The following is an 18,069-nucleotide window of genomic DNA, read 5'->3' on the forward strand; positions in this document are numbered from 1 at the left end:
TGTGAAATAAAACAAAAATTATCGTCATTCTACAAAATATATAAATAAAATAAATGAAACCAATTAATTTGAATACAGTACTGGCTAGATACCTGGATCAAACCACCCTTATAGTTTCTTTGTATCACTTCCGCGCAAAACATGCTAAGTCCTTGATGCAAGTCTGCCGCTGAAGGGCTCTGCAAAGATCCTTATCCATTGAATAGGAAAAGGCAATTAGTGGAGGCTGCATGAATTGATGGTAAGCCTTTCAAGTTTAAAAGGTTTCAAAGAAAAACGAAAAGGTTGCTGGTTCTCCAGATGTATATTAAGGCACGAGTGGGCGAGAGGCACGAATGTTCTTTTCTTATGTAATATCCTCAATTCAAGATGACTTTAAATTGAAATTGACTTTTTCTCTTCTCTTTTTAATTTTTTCATTAAATCTTCAATCACTCAACTTGAATTTTAATATAATACATCGTAGTATTTCTTTGATAGAACTCAGCATTCAGCAAAATACTCAAAATCGTAATCAAGATTTGAAGCCCTAAGTTTGTAATTTTCCATTTTTAAATTTAGAAATTATCGTTGTCAATAATCACTGTATAACAAAATTAATTAATTTTTCTTCGGAACAAAACCATTTATTTCGAAACCAGAAGATAATCACTATCAAAATAAAGATCAAATTAAGAGAAATAGTGATTTTAATGGTTTTATAATTGGTTTGGCCGGTACTTGTCGGTAGTACGTTTTGAATTTCGAACGACGCCCGACTGCCAAAAAGACAAAAAAAAACAAAAGTAAAAACAGTTGCAATTTGACTCTTCACGCGGGCGCTCTATATATTGAATTGTTGTGAATACCTCGCTGTATTTTGTGACCCCATCACCACCATCAAGAGAGAATCGCCCTGATCCCAGCGCTGGATCAAGACCATCTATAAGAATAAAAGGTTAGTTCTTTATTCATACGTGCTATTAGATATTTATCGAACTCGCCGTCCCTTGGTACTTGAAAGTTCGAGCATAAATCATCGAACTAACTCGGGAGAGTATCACGACTCCAAATCGATCTAAATATTTCTATCTTGTAGAATCGTCGTCTTATTGTTAATACCATAAGACTGGTCCTTCGAATAATTGGTTTTTTTAGTTCATTTCGCACTGTGGCGAAACCAATAATAATGATAGCACCATTTTCATGAAATCTCAATTCTTATTTTGTTTTACACGGATTACAAGAAAAAATATAAAATGAAGTAGATTGCGGTATAAGAAGTGTTTAAAATTTTATGAAAATTGAGATTTTGAAAATACTTTTCAAACCTTCATTAGATACTCTAAAATATTTATTTTTATTTATTTTTTATTTATTTCATAAATACATAGATACATTCTTAGATACATAATTATTTCATATATACATTTACTCTATGTATTACGGCTCTTTAGGTATGGCCTGTGTTGAGCCGAATACTAACATGTTAATACAATTTTATATATTTTTCATTTAATATATTTGTTTTTTTTTATTATTACATTATATACATTACATACAGAAGATACAATAATAATTTACAGTATAAAGGTTTTACAATAAAATAATTACACCTGGACTATAATTAAATCACTTTCTACCTTGTCCCTTCCAATGCGAAGCAACCATCGACGGACACTGTTCTTAAAGACCTGATCACTCCTGGAAATCTTAATGGTTTCGGGCAGCAAATTTAATATCTTTGGCGCAAGGAATGAAAAAGATTTTTATTAATAAAGCGGCTGTTACATCAAGGCGCTAAATAGAAAAAATCTGGAAGGAACATTAATATTGAAAGCAAAGTAAAAATATACGACTGATACTGACGTGTATACGACTGATTGCTATATATGAAATAGAGACCAAAATAGACAAGCGAGAATCAAATCTCTTCTAAGAACTTCAGAAATAAGAAAATTGAGGTGCATAACCGGAAACGTTAAGAGACCGAATAAAAAACATGTAAATTCGAAAAATGTACGGATTATAAAGTCAGATGAGGAAGACAGCGAAGACGATTCTGAAATGCCCATGTCAATAGAATGCATGAAAATAGACTGACCCGGATTGTTCTTCAAGAGAATCCAGACGGTAGAAGACCACCTGGAAGAGATGTCCACGTAACAAAAGACGGATTACGGAACAGATCCTCGCGCCTGTAAGAAGAAGAAGAAGAAACTTAAAATGTATCGTATCAAAATGAATTAATTTGAGTATTCGTAAGAATGTCACTTAAGGATTTCTGTTAATTTTCACTTTTATTTTTTAAAGAAAAACCATAATTATCTTACATTCCAATTGAATGGTTTGCCGATTATCGAATCACACAAATACATTTAATATTGTGCAGAAATCGGGTTGAAAACAGATGTCGCTAAAGGCAAACACATTTAGCTGAAAAATGTTATATTGAAACATTTAAATTTAAAGTAAAAATGAACCGTATGGCTAATTTCAAGTCCAAGATGTATTCAAATATATGACTGTATTAGTAAGCTTTCTTATACACGTTTAAAGAAAGCTTTGATGTATAGAGCAGATCTGGTTGAAAATTGTTATTATATTTCTCTGTTGGAGAGGACAGAAAAAGGACTTTAATATTAAAATACAATTACTATACTCGAAGCTACTTATCATTTTTTTAAACAAAGCAGTTCTTCAACATATTACAAAACACAACATAATTTTTAACTAAATTACTACGCGTTTTTAGTTATACCACTATTTTTTATATAAATTTTAACAGTGGTATTTAAAATTACTAACGATTGATATCACAAATAATTACGATACGTAACTCGACTTTGCAAAGTTTTGAAAAATGAATTCTCATTACGCTTAAATTATCCACCTGACTCTGGATTCTGAATGCTCTATCTATGTATATAGAAAAGAAATTTGTCCTCCTCCGTTGTGTTATTAATGGTCAGAATACTCGGTTGCCAATGTGGAGGTTCCGGGTTCGATTCCCAGGGGGGGCTCAAATAAATATAAGTGATTTTTTCACTCTTATATTTATTCAATGTTATCCAGGACTGGTACCTGAAGCAGAGGGCTGATCACCTTTCCTTCATATGTAAACGATGCAGTGCTCTATGCACCATTGGAGTGCGGATAAGGGTTTGAATGAAAATATACAAAACAAAAATGTTCGCTTAAGTTAGTTTGATCATCAGGGTAACATTGAATCTAATCGTGCGACTGAATTTCACTAAGATAATAGAAAATTTAAATTTTACCACTCAAAAAATACTGAAACGCTTTAACCATTTAACAGAGAGACAGATGTTATTTAAAATCGAAGCGAAAGGTACATTTTTCCTAGGACATTTCGTTTTTTTAAAAGGCTAAATCTAATTCCATTTCGCTTCACATCTGGCTTGTTTAGGTCCTGAAACTTTAATTGGGTTGACAGTCTCACTCCGAGCTACTTTTTAAATACGATTTCCCTCGGTTTATTTTAGCATGCAGTAGTTGACAAGTTCACTCATTTCGTAGTCTGGCCGAAAGTTGCGCTGGCTCGTATTCGTTTCAGATCATACCATTCTAAGCACTCAAAAATAGAGGATTAAAGCTCTACTTGCTAAAACTACACTACGTTACATTTGCTTATTGATCACGGAAGGGAATAAATATTCAAATTATTTATTTCAAAAGTTCGTTAAACTTTTTTTTGAATACCAATTTGTTTATTTCATTTGATAAATACTACTATTTCTTAAAATCTAGTATGACACGTATTTTGGTGGATTTCGCGTCATTTTCAAACACCGCATTAATTTGTTAAAAAGTAATATTCATCATGTTAAATTAAAGTTAAAAACAGATATTTTACCACAACCTGACCGCTGAATCTCGTAATTAAATCTGTTGAACTTGTTTGTACTTTTTTTAAACATAAAAATTAACCACTTTTGTGTTTATTAATGTTAGCACAACGAGTTTCTAAAATTACAGATGTTTATGTTGGAATATCTTAAATTCTCAAAATTAGTCATGTTTTAACAAGTTAACTCAAAGTGTTCACATATAATATTGTTTACATTTATAACATCATGTTGTTCCACAAAGGTAATGCCAAAGCAATAAATAATATGTTTTATATTCATCTCTCCCATATTCCGTCAACCCTTTATGTCTTCTCAATTCAGACTAAAATCGCTGATCAATTATCAGCAGTAAACATACAGAGCATTGAAGCTAGATACCTTGTAGAAGAAGATTGTTGGAGGCATTTGAAGTACCTGGTCTAGACAACTAGACACATCGATGTCTACTACCAAAGGTTGCTGCATATTTTACCTTACCATTGAATATTTAGAATTCTACATACGCAAGAACGCTTAATAGATAGAACATGAATATAATTATTCTAAGCTTTTGTAAGATGTCACATATGACAACTTTATAGACATAATGAGACCGTAAGCGTTTAATACATGGCGTTTAGGCTTCTCCAAAAATATTCTGATCTCGCAATTCTAGCAAATTTGGCGCCTGCAACGACTTAAAATGTTTGAAGTATGTAAGTATTTTGGGCCGCATAAAATAAACCATTGACATATCGCTCACTCCTTTCAAGAACGTCATAAATCAAAATACTTGATTTTTCAGGAGAACGTTTTTAAAGTTTAAGAATAAGATACAATGTATTAAAAATAAATATCAAGCCACTTACTGAACTTTTTACTGTGCAACAGATCTTTTTAGGTAAAATCTGAAGTTTTTTCTCCATTTGAAAAATATTTAGTTTTTTGAAAAAAATAATTAAACAATGCCTTTTCTTCAAAATTCAAAAACAACACTTTCTGCTCTGTAGCGGTTAAATATTAAGTTAAAAATATGACGCTTTTGCTGGGATATAGTACATTTTCTGGACATTCCGAAAACACGCACAACTGAAAATTTACTATTTTTGATTTATGACGTTCTTGAAAGGAGTGAGCGATATGTTTAACAAATTATACTTTGTACACTGTAAGTTTAAAAAAACATACATTTAATTTTTACATTATTAAAGGTGTCTCAACGTATAATGAAGCACCCATTTTTTATATGGAAGATTATGAAAGTCTTGACACTTTTAGGCTTATGACCTGGCAATAGGCTGGCTTAAGTGATCACTTAATTCACTTGAGTAACGTTCATCACGAGCATTCATATTGCATTATTTTTTGAAATATGTAAATATGCACTTTTGTTGGATTTGGAATGGAAATTTTGTATTAAACTATGGATGTTTCTATTGAAATTGAGATTATAATAATCATTTATTATAATATATCATGATACACCCATAGGGTGAATTATTCTATATGTTATAATAAAAATATTATACAAAAATATATTTTACATTCATTACTTCTAAGGATATTGCTTTTTTCATATTTCAGCTCCGTAAATATTCCTTTTGTTTAAGGATTGTACTTTAAATTTAATATAAATAATAACAACAAAAAATATATTGTATGCCTTGAAAGCGGAAGCAATTAACTTAGCCTTTATTTCATATATTTCAAGGATAAAACAATAATAAAATAAATATATAATAGCAAAATAAATCTATTTGAGATAAGTCAATTAACAAAAATCAACTTTTTGAAATAGTACGTAGTGTAAAAAGTGATCGCTTATTGAAACCAATGAGTTTTTTCGTAAGCTCTGTTAGCGTCTAGACTATCAAATTCTCATTTCAAAAGTCTTTTTCATTTACCCTGAAATTTCGAATCGTCTCTAATATCGCAGCATTCTCAAGATGTATTTTTTGTTCACATGTAAGTCCGCAAACACAAATTGTAATAGACCAAGCTTTTACTTACTCTGTTTTCTTTCCTCCGAGTTGGCAGTATTGTCGTTACGCAGAAACAGGCGCATTGCAGAGTCCGTCTGGTCGGTGTAACTGTCGGGGTAATAGGGGGCAAGCTACCCCCGAGGCAATAAGAATTCTGATCACTCCCTAACCCTACGCTCCACACTACCCCAACGGACAATCTTAAGGGAAGAGATCTACTACTATTTTTCAAAAACTGATCGCTCAAGCCTGAAATAAATAAATGTTTTACTACTCACCTGGCGATGAAAACAACTGTAGTTTTCGAAACTAGTCACTATAGTGTAATGAAATAAAACTTAAAAAATAGTGGTATTTACTAAGTAAAACGTAAATGAAAAATGAAAAAAAAACTCAATATTATACAAGTGTTTACTTTCTTTATTGAAAAAATCAATGTTCCTTATGAATCTTATGAATTTGAATAATAAAATTAACATATTATTTTTTGACATCTCATCAAAAATGAAGAAGAATATGGAAGTCTGGGCATTTACGGGGCTGATGACCGTCATAGTTTAAGTGATCACTTTACACACGTGTAACATTCACCAATTCTACCCATGTTTGACAACCACACTGCTCAAATTCTAATTCGAGATAATCCAGATTTTGTGAACAAGTATTTGGACACACTCAAAATGTTGTAAATAAAATTAACAGCTTTTACTTGATACTTGTTACACCAACTAACTATTATGATACTTCCCGAAGGAGTAGGCAGAGATAATAGAATGCCACACTAACTGTCTTTTGCATTTAAACTTTTCTTCTTCCATTCTCATGCATCTCCTTATACATACCTGCACCGATTATTCCAATTCTTAACCTGACCACTCTCAAGTATATGACATACTTGATCATGAAAACTTCTCTTCGTTCTTCTTTAGCTTCTATTTCCTGTTAAAACACCTCATAAATTAGTTTTACAGCTCTTTCCTCGCTCATTCCTTTCACATATCCAAACCATATTAACACACCCTTCTTAATTGTAACGAAATACTTGAAATTGGTCAGGTCAGAAGTCTGAATAATTGGCGAGTATGTATGATGGTTGTCCGCCTCCGTAGCGTATTGGTCAGCACGCTCGGCTTCCATTCTTGAGGTCCCTTGTTCGATTCTCAGGGGGGTTCAAATAAATATAAGTCATATTTTCACTCTAATATATATTCAATATTACTCTCGACTGGTGCCTGTAGCGAAGGGCTGATCACCTTTCCTTCATGTGTTAACGATCAAGATAACACTGCGTTTATATAATGCAGTGCCCTATGCACCATTGTGGTGTGGATAAGAGTTTGAAGGATGAAGGATATATGAGGAGATGCGGAATGTGAAAAAGGCGATGAATGTTTGCAAAAACAGAGATTTGTGGCATGTTAATTAATTAGTTAGTAAGCTAGTCAATAAAATTAAAATTCTTATAATATAGACACGACCTTGTCTAATTTTTAAAACAAAGATTTTTCAAACGTTCAAGTAGTTATAATAAAATGTTTAAATATTTAATATTTTACGAATTAAAGTAAAGTATGCTACTTTCATCTACAATATAAACTAGTATATCATTTCAAAAGAGGATATTTCGCGCAAACAGCAGTCTTGTCTATGAAAAATGTTTCAGAATTTCGTGATGCCATGCATCATGTCCAAAATAACTGCCATAGTCGTATTTTCAGTGCCCCATTACGAAAACTCTTGTATTTTATGGTAATATTGCACTGGCCTCAAGCGCAGAGGCATACAGAATAAATGTGTGAAGTGAGAACATTTCTCTGTAGCCGTGTGGTTTAGTATTGCCAACAACCTTTAGTGATTTATGTAAAGGTCCAGAATCTAGAGCTACTCGCCCTGTAATCTACCTCCTGTTCTTGGGGGAAAAGGGCGGAAGAAGGCTTAAGTCAAGAATGGCTATTAAGCAATATAACTCTGATAAAGCTTCGACTATTTACGCCACGTTAAGATACAAACAGAGCTTATTTACTACCCCCAAATTTGGCGATTACACCCTAAATAAAAAATAAATACAATTCTAACTCTTTGGTGTCTTGATTGGTTAAATATCTCTCTCCTTAACCCAACGATATTTACTTATAAGTTTTTCTCTACATACATTCAAAGTATTTACTTGCATGTTTATTTATTTATTTTTCATAACATATAACATACATAAGTCACATATATAATATTCCCGATGAGTCATTTCTATTTCTCATTTTGGGACATGGGATTAAGGTTAACAAGACTGGAACACAAATAATAAAGTTACAGAAAATATTTTTTGTAAATAACCTAAACTAATACTTTGCAAAAATAAAAACAATAAACAGGTAAATAAATAGACATAAGAAGTATATTTAAAAGAAATAAATGAGTAAAACGTAAGGTAAGAAGCATATTTAAAATAAACAAATGAGAAAATATAAAAAATGAGAAAATATAACAAATAAGAAAAAAAAAAAAACATAAGGTAAAAACTAAATAAGAATATATGACTAAACACTACAAATATATCTTTCCAAAAAGTATTTTTTCAGATCACTTATTTTGGATCCCCGAATGGGTTCTATTTTATTTATGTCAGGCAGCTGGTTAATTTAGGTATAGGCAATATATTTAAAGGACCTTACTCCAAATTTAGTAGTGTTTATCGACTCCACATATATTTTGTTATATCCTCGTATATTATGATTATAATATAATGACACCGGAAATTTAAACTAAAGCTTTTGTTACATATTTACCTGCACCATGATTAATGTACTACATTCATTTTTAATTTTAAAAATGTTTCACCGTTGAAAGAGAAAAATCAGACGGCGAAGTAACATTTTGTAATTTTGAGAAAGACTTGATAACTAAAAATGTAGTTATAACAGTGACTTGAGAATAAAAGTTTTATATTAAAAATGTGTGACTAAGTTTCTGAACATTAAGTTAAGGGTAACAAAATATTATTTTGTTTCCTTTACAAAACTGTTAAAAAAATTATTGACAAATTAACTTGTTAAAAAGTGAATTTTTATTTTATTTATTGTTTTGACATTCACTTTGTCGCAAGACATGATGAAATTGTAAATAAAAGAACTTGTTTTTTTACCACTTGAGTTAAATTTATTTTAACGACTAGTTTCAAAGCCACAGATGCTTCCATCTTTGGAATAAAAGTTCATATTCAAACCCGTAGATGGAAGCATATGTAGCTTCCATAACTAGTCGTTAAAATAAACATAACTCAAGTGGTAAAAAAATCAACTGCTCCATGTATAAAAAATGTCTTATATTTATATTTTATTTGCCAATATTTCACTGTTTTTTCTATCTAACATTGATATTCCTCAAAATCTGATAAAGCTTTTACATTAGAATGTATAATTTGATACATATTCAATTCGTAGTAAAAACTAAAAGATTTCTCTCTACGCAAACTCCCTCTTCTGAGAATTGTATTATACATTCAAGATCCAAACGCGAGCATTGCGTGTGCGATACTGTCTATTCATATAATATTTAACCTAACGTGGAGCCTTTGAAAACAGATATTGAAAGCCAGAACTGTACGCGGTCTCTTGTGTCCCACACAAACGAAACTGAAATGTGCCTTTAATCTCATAAATTGAGGCCCCAAAGTGAAATATTAATTTTATCGTCGTTTTGCTTTCATTTGCTTACCCGTAAATACTAAAATACTAGACTTTTTCACAAATTTACAAGCCCTACAGAATTGAAAATTCTATCATCTTATGAATTGATTTTGCATTTTTTTATATTCCTACAAAGATGAAGAAGTTTATAGAAATCTGGGCATTTGCAGGGCTTACACATTCGCCAATACCCATGATTGACAACCACACTACTCAAATTCTTAAAATTTCTAGATATATTGATCAAAGTCAAAACACAGCGCTTAACTTCACTAAAGATATATAGTGAATATATACTAGAGACATATTTAATCCAGATTTGTGAAAAAACATTTGGAAGCACTCAAAATGTTGCCAATCATACATGACTATTGTGAACTTAATCATGGAACGTCATGAGATTGATAAAATACCATATGTATGACTTCCAAAACTTTAGCAGTGTGGTTGCAATCATGGGTAGAATGGTGAATGTTACAAATGTGTAAAGTGATAACTTGACCAGCCAATGATAGGTCGTAAGCCCTGTGAATACCCTGACCTCCATATTCTTCATTGTCTATATTGAGATGTCAAAATGCTTTTGTAACATATGTATTTACTTGTCAAGGTTGGATGTCAAATATGTTAAATATTAATAATTTTAAAAACGTATTTTGGCCATGTTATCTTGACTGCACTCTTTCAATTTTCAGCAGACATCTGAAATCAATTGTTGGTTGTGTCGCTTTCAAATCTAGTCAGTAGGTAATACCACTTTCTAGACAATGACAAATTGATTGAAACATTATTTGAAGAAGTTCGGGAGAATGGGACTTCTTTACAGTTATTTTTCAATAAATAGAGCTTTTTAAAAGTAATAATGTTCCACGACTCTCTACGATTAATCACTTGGAGTTATTTCCACAAGAACTAACGCGATGCCATCAATAGAACTCATTACATTTCGTGTTTCAAAGTGGATGTCGAAGACGTTAGTTTTCTGATTGCGATCAAACCAATTCAGTTATATGTCAGTTATTTTCAAATTATTTTATTTTTCTTGCTTGCAATTTTATTTTAGAACATTAATTTACTAAACGTCACGCCGCTTCGAGCTTCACAGGAGGCAAAGAGAGAACGCCATGCAAATCTGTTTTTTTATTAAATATATTTTTCGCCTTTTCGACATTTATGCATCTCCTCATATATGCCCACTGATCATTTTATATTCATCTGACCACTTTTAAGTATTTGAAATACTTTATTGTACCTTCTGTCTACTTCACCTTCAATTTCCGACAATCTTTATTTCACAAATTTGCTTTGCCGTTCTTTTTTTAACTTCGTTTGGCATTTTCAAACCATCTCAAGACATCTTTCTTGATTTTTTGATAGTGTGAGCCTTGCGTTATAATAATAATAAGAATAAATTTGTACTGAATTTTATGTTTCTTTTGCAAACTCGATGCTTTTGTTTCATTAATTATTTAAAACGTTATACTTTTTAAAATACTAAAATCATGTAGGAATATAGACAACATTTTGAGTGTGTTCAAATACATGTTCACAAATCTGGATTATCTCAATTTAGGAGTTATTTTTTATACTATTTTTATTTTAAACATATTTCAAACCTTGTGAAAATCTAGCTTATTCAAGCAATTTGTTTTGAATTTGAACAATTTATATAGAAGGTTCAAGAATTTGAGCAGTGTAGTTTTCAATCATGGGTAGAATTGGTAAATGTTACACGTGTGTAAAGTATTAAGTTCCGTATATGCCCATAATTTTATGTTCTTCTTCATATTTGTTTAGATGTGAAAAAATAATACTAAAAATATTTAAATAAGTCAAACAAAAAAAATATAACACACAATTCTTAACATTACATTAATATTATACATTTTGAATATTTCATTTCAATATTTTGTGTGTTTATTAAATTATCTGATCACAACGTTATTGCTTTAAATATTAATTACACAATAAATTTACATTAAAGTGATATTTTGTAGTGTTTTCCTTTCTCCGTTAGTTAATAAAATAAAGTTCCGTTTACAACGCATTTCAAAATTAAATTTCCCTTAAACGATACAAACAAAAAAATTAACATATGTAAATTAAATTAAACACTATCGCTGAAATGAAAATTAATGAAAATCAGAATATAAAGCGTTGTCAAAGAGTGCTTATGTTACTGAAAAACTACTCTGAACTAAATAAACCACCCTAGCGACAAACAAACGAAAACACAAAGCCTGTCAAAATAATAATAGGATCCCTGTTACTTCGTGGCGTGTGTGCTTTTGAAACTAGCTGGGAGTGGAAAATTGAATGAGAATGAATGGTAAATTTTTTATTTGTTTATCATTAAATTCATATCTATTAATATACATAAAAACAAACAGGTTGATAAATCTATATAAATAAAAAGTCAAAATTGGAAATCTCGGCATATATGAAGAATAATATATTGAAGAAGTCTAGATATTTACAGGGATTTGGCTGGTTAGGTTATACGCTAGTTTTACATCTTAACATAGATGAAGAACAATATGGAAGTCTGGGTATTTATATGACTCATGACCTGTATTACTTATGTATGGATTATGATCGTATGAAGTGATTACAATTAATGAGCCTATGACAGGTCATAAGCCCTGTAAATTCTCACACTTCCATATTTTTCTTTATCTATATTGAGATGTCAAAAAATATTAAATTAACTCCGAAGTTTAATTAACTGGAAAACCCAGAATTGTGAACAAGCATTTGGACACACTCAAAATGTTTTGAAGGTTAAGTGATCATTTTGCACAAGCAGCATTCACCATTCTACCCATGATTGACAACCACACTGCTCAGATTTTCGGAACTTATACATATATCATGAATCTCATGTCGCTTAATGTTTGAGGTCACGACTGTATTTAAAGTTGATTTGAGATTTTTTCATTCAGCAGAGACCCTTTTATTTAAATTTTTGCAAAATCTTATCCGGATTATTTTATATACTGGAATCCTTAACCAGCTACGTGAAAAATGCTTATATACTGACATTACTACCATTTTTTGTTTAAAAAAAAGGAAATTAAGATTGAAGAATGTCTGGACATTTACGGGGCAGACGACCGTCATAGGCTGGTTTAAGTGATCACTTTACATACGTGTAACATTCACCAATTCTACCCCTTATTGACAACCATACTACTCAAATTCTTGGAAATTCTAAATATATGAACCAATTTAAATTATTGTTCTTGAATCACTGGAACTTCACTAAAAAAAAAGAAAAAAAATAATATGAAAAATACTCCTATAATCGGAGATAATCCAGATTTGTGAACAAGTATTTGGACACACTCAAAAGGAAATTAAGCTTTAAACAAATGTACCTTAAAACGTATTTATTCATGCTTCATTATATATTTTTTTTATTAAAGGTTAACTTGGTAAATACCACTTTTTTTGAAGTATTTATAGTAAAGTTGGTATTTATGTAGTAAACCTTAAATTAAAACTGGATAAATATTAACATAATGTGAGCGACTAATCAATTTATGAAATTCATAATAAATGTTTTTTTTATTTAAGTATTAAGTATTCTCCAAAAATATTTAAATAAGGGTCAATTTTAAATATAAAAGTTCCTTTCGAAAACGTATCCCAAGCAAAAATACCGAATATTATTTCAGCATGACCTTTTCAATTCTGTCTTTTTACCGCTTTCATAAGGGGCGGTAAAAAAATTATATTATCCTTTTTTGCTCCCAGGCCTCATATAGTTGAACCCCGATCCGCGGTTGTGAGCATTTCATTTCGTTAAACTTTACCAATGAAATCAATTTGTAAACAACTGAGCTCTCTATGGCCGTCAAGGGACCCACTGAGGATTTTTTCCACCCCGCGCTTCCCGCCCAAACATCACCGCCGAGGAAAACTTTTATAATTCCGCTTCACGAGTCCTGTGCGCTTCGCAGTTCCATGATTTAATTCAGTTTATTTGTTTTAGAACAACAACTGACCCTTTTTCATCATCGGTTGGTAGGTGTTTATTTTACAAAATTAAAATCCAAAATACCGCGAATATGTGTTAAATTCATTCTTTTTTTGCTTTTCAATTCATATTTTTTCTCAGTTGCAAATATTTCATTTTTACATTTTTCGATTTGGTAGTCACTTTGTGGTTATATCTAACTATTATGGGTCGCAATAACAGATTGGCGTGGCGTTCTATTTTTATATACAACATTTTTAGTGTGTCCAAATACTTCACGAAATCTGGGTTATCTCCAATTACAGGAGTTATTTTTGAATTTGAGAATTGAGAAGTGTGGTTGTCAATAATGGGTAGAATTGGTGAATGTTAAACGCGTATAAAGTGATCACTTTACCAGCCTATGACGTTCGTCAGCTCCGTAAATTCCCAGACTTCCATATTCTTTTTCATCTTTGATGAGATGTCAAAAAATTATATTTTTATTGTTATTGTCTCTGCCTATCTCTGTAGCGGTGTAATGCTTAGTCTAGCCTTCTAGGTCTAACCATCACACCGCTTCCCCGCAGGGCTAGACGGAGACAATAACACACAATCTTCACAATAAGAGTAGGTAACATTAATTGCTTTTTTTTAATTTGACGGATAAAGCAATTTTTATTTCAATTTTACTCGGTGAAAATCTTATGTCTAAAAATCTATTGTGACACGTATTTAGATGCATTTAACATCATTATCAATCAGGTATTTGATGATAAATATAGTCGAATATGATGAAAAAAATAGTATTTACCTTATTAAATTTAATTAAAAATAGATAAATATTCTGATTGAATTGATTGGATACATTCATATCATCATGTTGATAATAAAAATCTGTGAATCCTCTATAGCTACCAGATCAATACCTCCTATAGAACCTATAAAGGGACCTCAGACAGTAGCGAGAAGCTACATCAAATCCAATTGATAAATAAATTTGAATAAATATAAATACAAAAAATACTAATGGCACTCATTTCATTTAAAAGGAATAAGTATTTCTAGACTAGAATAAAGAAACGACTTTTACTTCTTGAAAATAATTCAAATTTATATCTTGTCCTTTCAATGAAACAAAGTCCTGTCCTTAAAATAATTTAAAAATATTATTGAATAGGAAAGAATATTCAATATCATTATTGAGAATAAAACACATCTTATTGAATGAAAAAAAGTAAAGTTACGTTTTGTAAAAAAAAAAATACATTTATAGAAAACTCAGCTCAATCATGGACCTGACTTTATTATTTATTATTTTTTCATAAACTTATATTAATTTTGCATTTAACGTCAATGTGAGTTTGATTATCATACAAACGCCATCAGCACCGTTGTCTCATACACGTTCACTATATAAGGGCGTCATATTTATAGTACACTACTAAAAACGTATCTTCGTTAGAGTATAAAATGTTAAACATGTCTTTAGCTAGCTAGATAAATGCTTCACATTTATACATTATGCTTGGTACCAGGACTTGATATTAAATAAACACGAATTTCAACCAAAACATTTTTTTAAAATTGTGGCTTTAAAAAAATTAATTAAAAAAATATTGCTCATATAAACACATATATTTTTTAATAATAACAAAACAAAACTGTATTTAATTAGGACGTCAAAAACTTTTTACATTTAACCGTTATACGTTTCTAATTCCTCGTGGAATTATAATCAACGAAGGTATTAAATATGATGAATGACTTACCTTTTTTACCGTAAAACATCTAAAAAATATTCAGAAATAAATGTTATCCCTAGAATAACCCTTTCAAAAACCAGTTATTTTTTTAAAATAATACATTATTTTTTAAACTTTATTTTTTCCTCGTTCTGTTGTTCTCTCATTCGCTTTTGCCATATATACATCCTTAGTCATTCTATCGTTATCCATTTCCTCCACATATTCATACCACCTTTAGGAACATATATTTATCTTCTCAACTATCCCTAGTTCAGCATAATATTACTGTTTAATGTCTTCGCTTTTAATTCGGTCGCTGTCTGCCGTGGAAATGAATTGCAACGGCATTTACTATGATTTAATTAATTTTTTACTAATTCCGAGTTTCGATTCCATAAGTTTCGGCACGAGCACTCCGTTATGAACTGTCATTTTAGCTTTCATGGATATATTTTTAATTGTTATAATTCAAAGCACCATTTATTCAATATTCTATATCCTTCGCTCAATATCTTTATCCACTGTTCCATAATTCGAGAACATGCTTCCTAGATATAAAAAAACCTACTTTATTATAAAAAAATATATATTATTGGTTTCTTTGCGATATCAATGCGGGATAAAATATCATTTAAACTTCTGTAAGTCATATAAAATATAATTTAAGTCATATAATTACTGGAAGTGGATATAAATCGCATTTTTTATAAAACTCATAGGTATGTATCCATATCAAAACTTCATAAACAATAGTATGAAGAAAAAATATGTTTTATTTTAATGTTATACTTATTACATTTACAAGGATTTTTAGTGTATATGAAATTATTACTCTTTCATCGTCTGTTTTGGGCGCGATTTTTCAGTATTGCTAATAATGATTTTTACGGATGTCTCGTATATAACAGGCACAAATAGTATTATTTAAAATGTACATTTTCACAGTCGCAACAAAGCTTAGACTGGTAGAGTTTCATTTAAAAAAATACTTTTCACCGTCTGAATGCGGAATGCTCGCAAATACGTAAACAAGTCTTAATAAATAAATAAACTTTTCCTATGTTAAAGTTTATAACAGATAAGTAACAGAATTTAAAGTATATTTTGCCTCTCAGGGGGAATTTCAAAACTAAATAACTATATTTTAAGACTCAATTGAACTTTTAAGTCCTGGTCTCGAATTTCAATTTTTTACTCCAACAATTCATGATTATAATGTCTGTGTACTATAAAAGACCTATTTATAAATGGATAATGGAAATGCTTACATCTGAAATAGATCGTATCGTTCGCTCATGTTTTTAATTGCGTGTCATAAACAATTTACTTTTCATATATTTTAAATGAGAAATTGTTTTAAACCACTTGAGTAGTGTTTATTTTTAACAATAAAATAAAAAGTGAATGCCGAAACAATTAATAAAATACTTTTTTTTATAATTTCATAAATAAGTTTAATTCTCGATAAAATTAAGAAAGGTATGTTGTGATGGTTTGGATACGTGAATCGAATGAGTGAAAAAAGTAAAACCTAGGAAATATTGGTATGATCAAGTATTTTTATCATTTCATTTAACAAAGAATGTGATATATTTTTTATACGAATGTTATTCTAGGCTCAGCTTTGCAGGAGTTACATCCACTATATCTACCCACTCTTTGGCCTTGGGTCGATAAAACTACTCATCTATCAATTTTTGATGATAAATGGGATAAATAAAGCGCAAATAAAATAAATATTTCGTTTATATTTTTATGAAACGTGCTTCTCCATTAAGTTCAAAAATATAATTTCAGAGATTTCGAATATAACTATGAAAGAATGCGTTTTGTTTCTTTGATTGAATCCTATTATTTCATGTAGAACACTTTGATTTTGATTTTTCGATGATGACACCAGAAAAAAATATGACGAATTATAGGACAATTCCTCTTCGAAATTGATTTATCTTATCAGGCAATTTGCACGGAATAAATTATTGCAGTATATGATAATGAATACAATCGTTGTCGCTGGTACAGATCGTTCACAGGGCTTTCAACCTAGCATTATCTGGAGAAAGTGGTCACTTTGTACACCGTGTAACCTTCACTTTTCTGCCCATTATTGAACATATTACGCCAATTTTCGTGAATATGAATGCATGGTCTTCCATATTCCCTTGTATGAACTGATGCTTCTCTCTTTTAAGACACTAAATTATATCTTGTTATGTCGAACTTAGGAGAGTCCAGTATAAAGTGAAATCAAACTTAATTATTTTTTTTTATAAATTTTAATCAATCAAATATCTTACTGATAATACTTTTATATTTTTATTTTTACATACATATTTTTAGTTTAATTTTGATCCTGTGAAGTAAATATGTTTAAACCATTTTATTTTTATGTATATATTACATCTGATTTAATTTGCTTATTGTTTTAAATTTCTAGTTATGATATGATAAATAAAATATCGAATTTATTTTTTTCTTTTATATTCGACCTTTTCTGAGTACACAAATGTGAATTTTTGTAAAAAAAAGTTTTGAATGATCGGTAGGGTAAAATTATTTTATAATTTCGAACAGGTTTCAACGGAACGCATTTTCCCAGTGCAAATTACCAAAACGACCTTCCGATTCGACAGCTGATTTTTAATTAGGTAAAGTACGAAATCAACCTAAATCTCTCTAGAATGACAAGGTTCCAATTAACGATTTTTTTCAAAATGAATTACTAAAATGTAACGTAAAACGGTCTCAAAATTGATTAAAACATATATTTATCCCAAAGACGTTCGTTTTGTACTTTTTTCTTGTTTGCCAAAGTACCACCTTAAATTTCAGGCAATTTTAATTTAAAATTTGTTTAAATAAACTAAT

The 18,069-nt window shown here is 30.2% G+C and overlaps 1 protein-coding gene across 1 annotated transcript in view; it reads left to right on the forward strand.

Annotated features, from left to right (window-relative positions):
- The first annotated feature begins 821 nt into the window (after positions 1 to 821).
- LOC148307856 (uncharacterized) overlaps positions 822 to 18,069 on the forward strand; it is a 57,579-nt gene continuing 40,331 nt past the window's right edge. The window contains exon 1 of the mRNA XM_088262642.1: positions 822 to 937. The gene's annotated coding sequence lies outside the window, so the exon portion shown is untranslated. The remainder of the gene's footprint in view (positions 938 to 18,069) is intronic.

This window comes from Brachycentrus maculatus, unplaced genomic scaffold (genome assembly GCF_059751285.1).
Source record: "Brachycentrus maculatus isolate JH-2025_06_01 unplaced genomic scaffold, ASM5975128v1 h1tg000186l, whole genome shotgun sequence".
Lineage (NCBI taxonomy): Eukaryota > Metazoa > Arthropoda > Insecta > Trichoptera > Brachycentridae > Brachycentrus > Brachycentrus maculatus.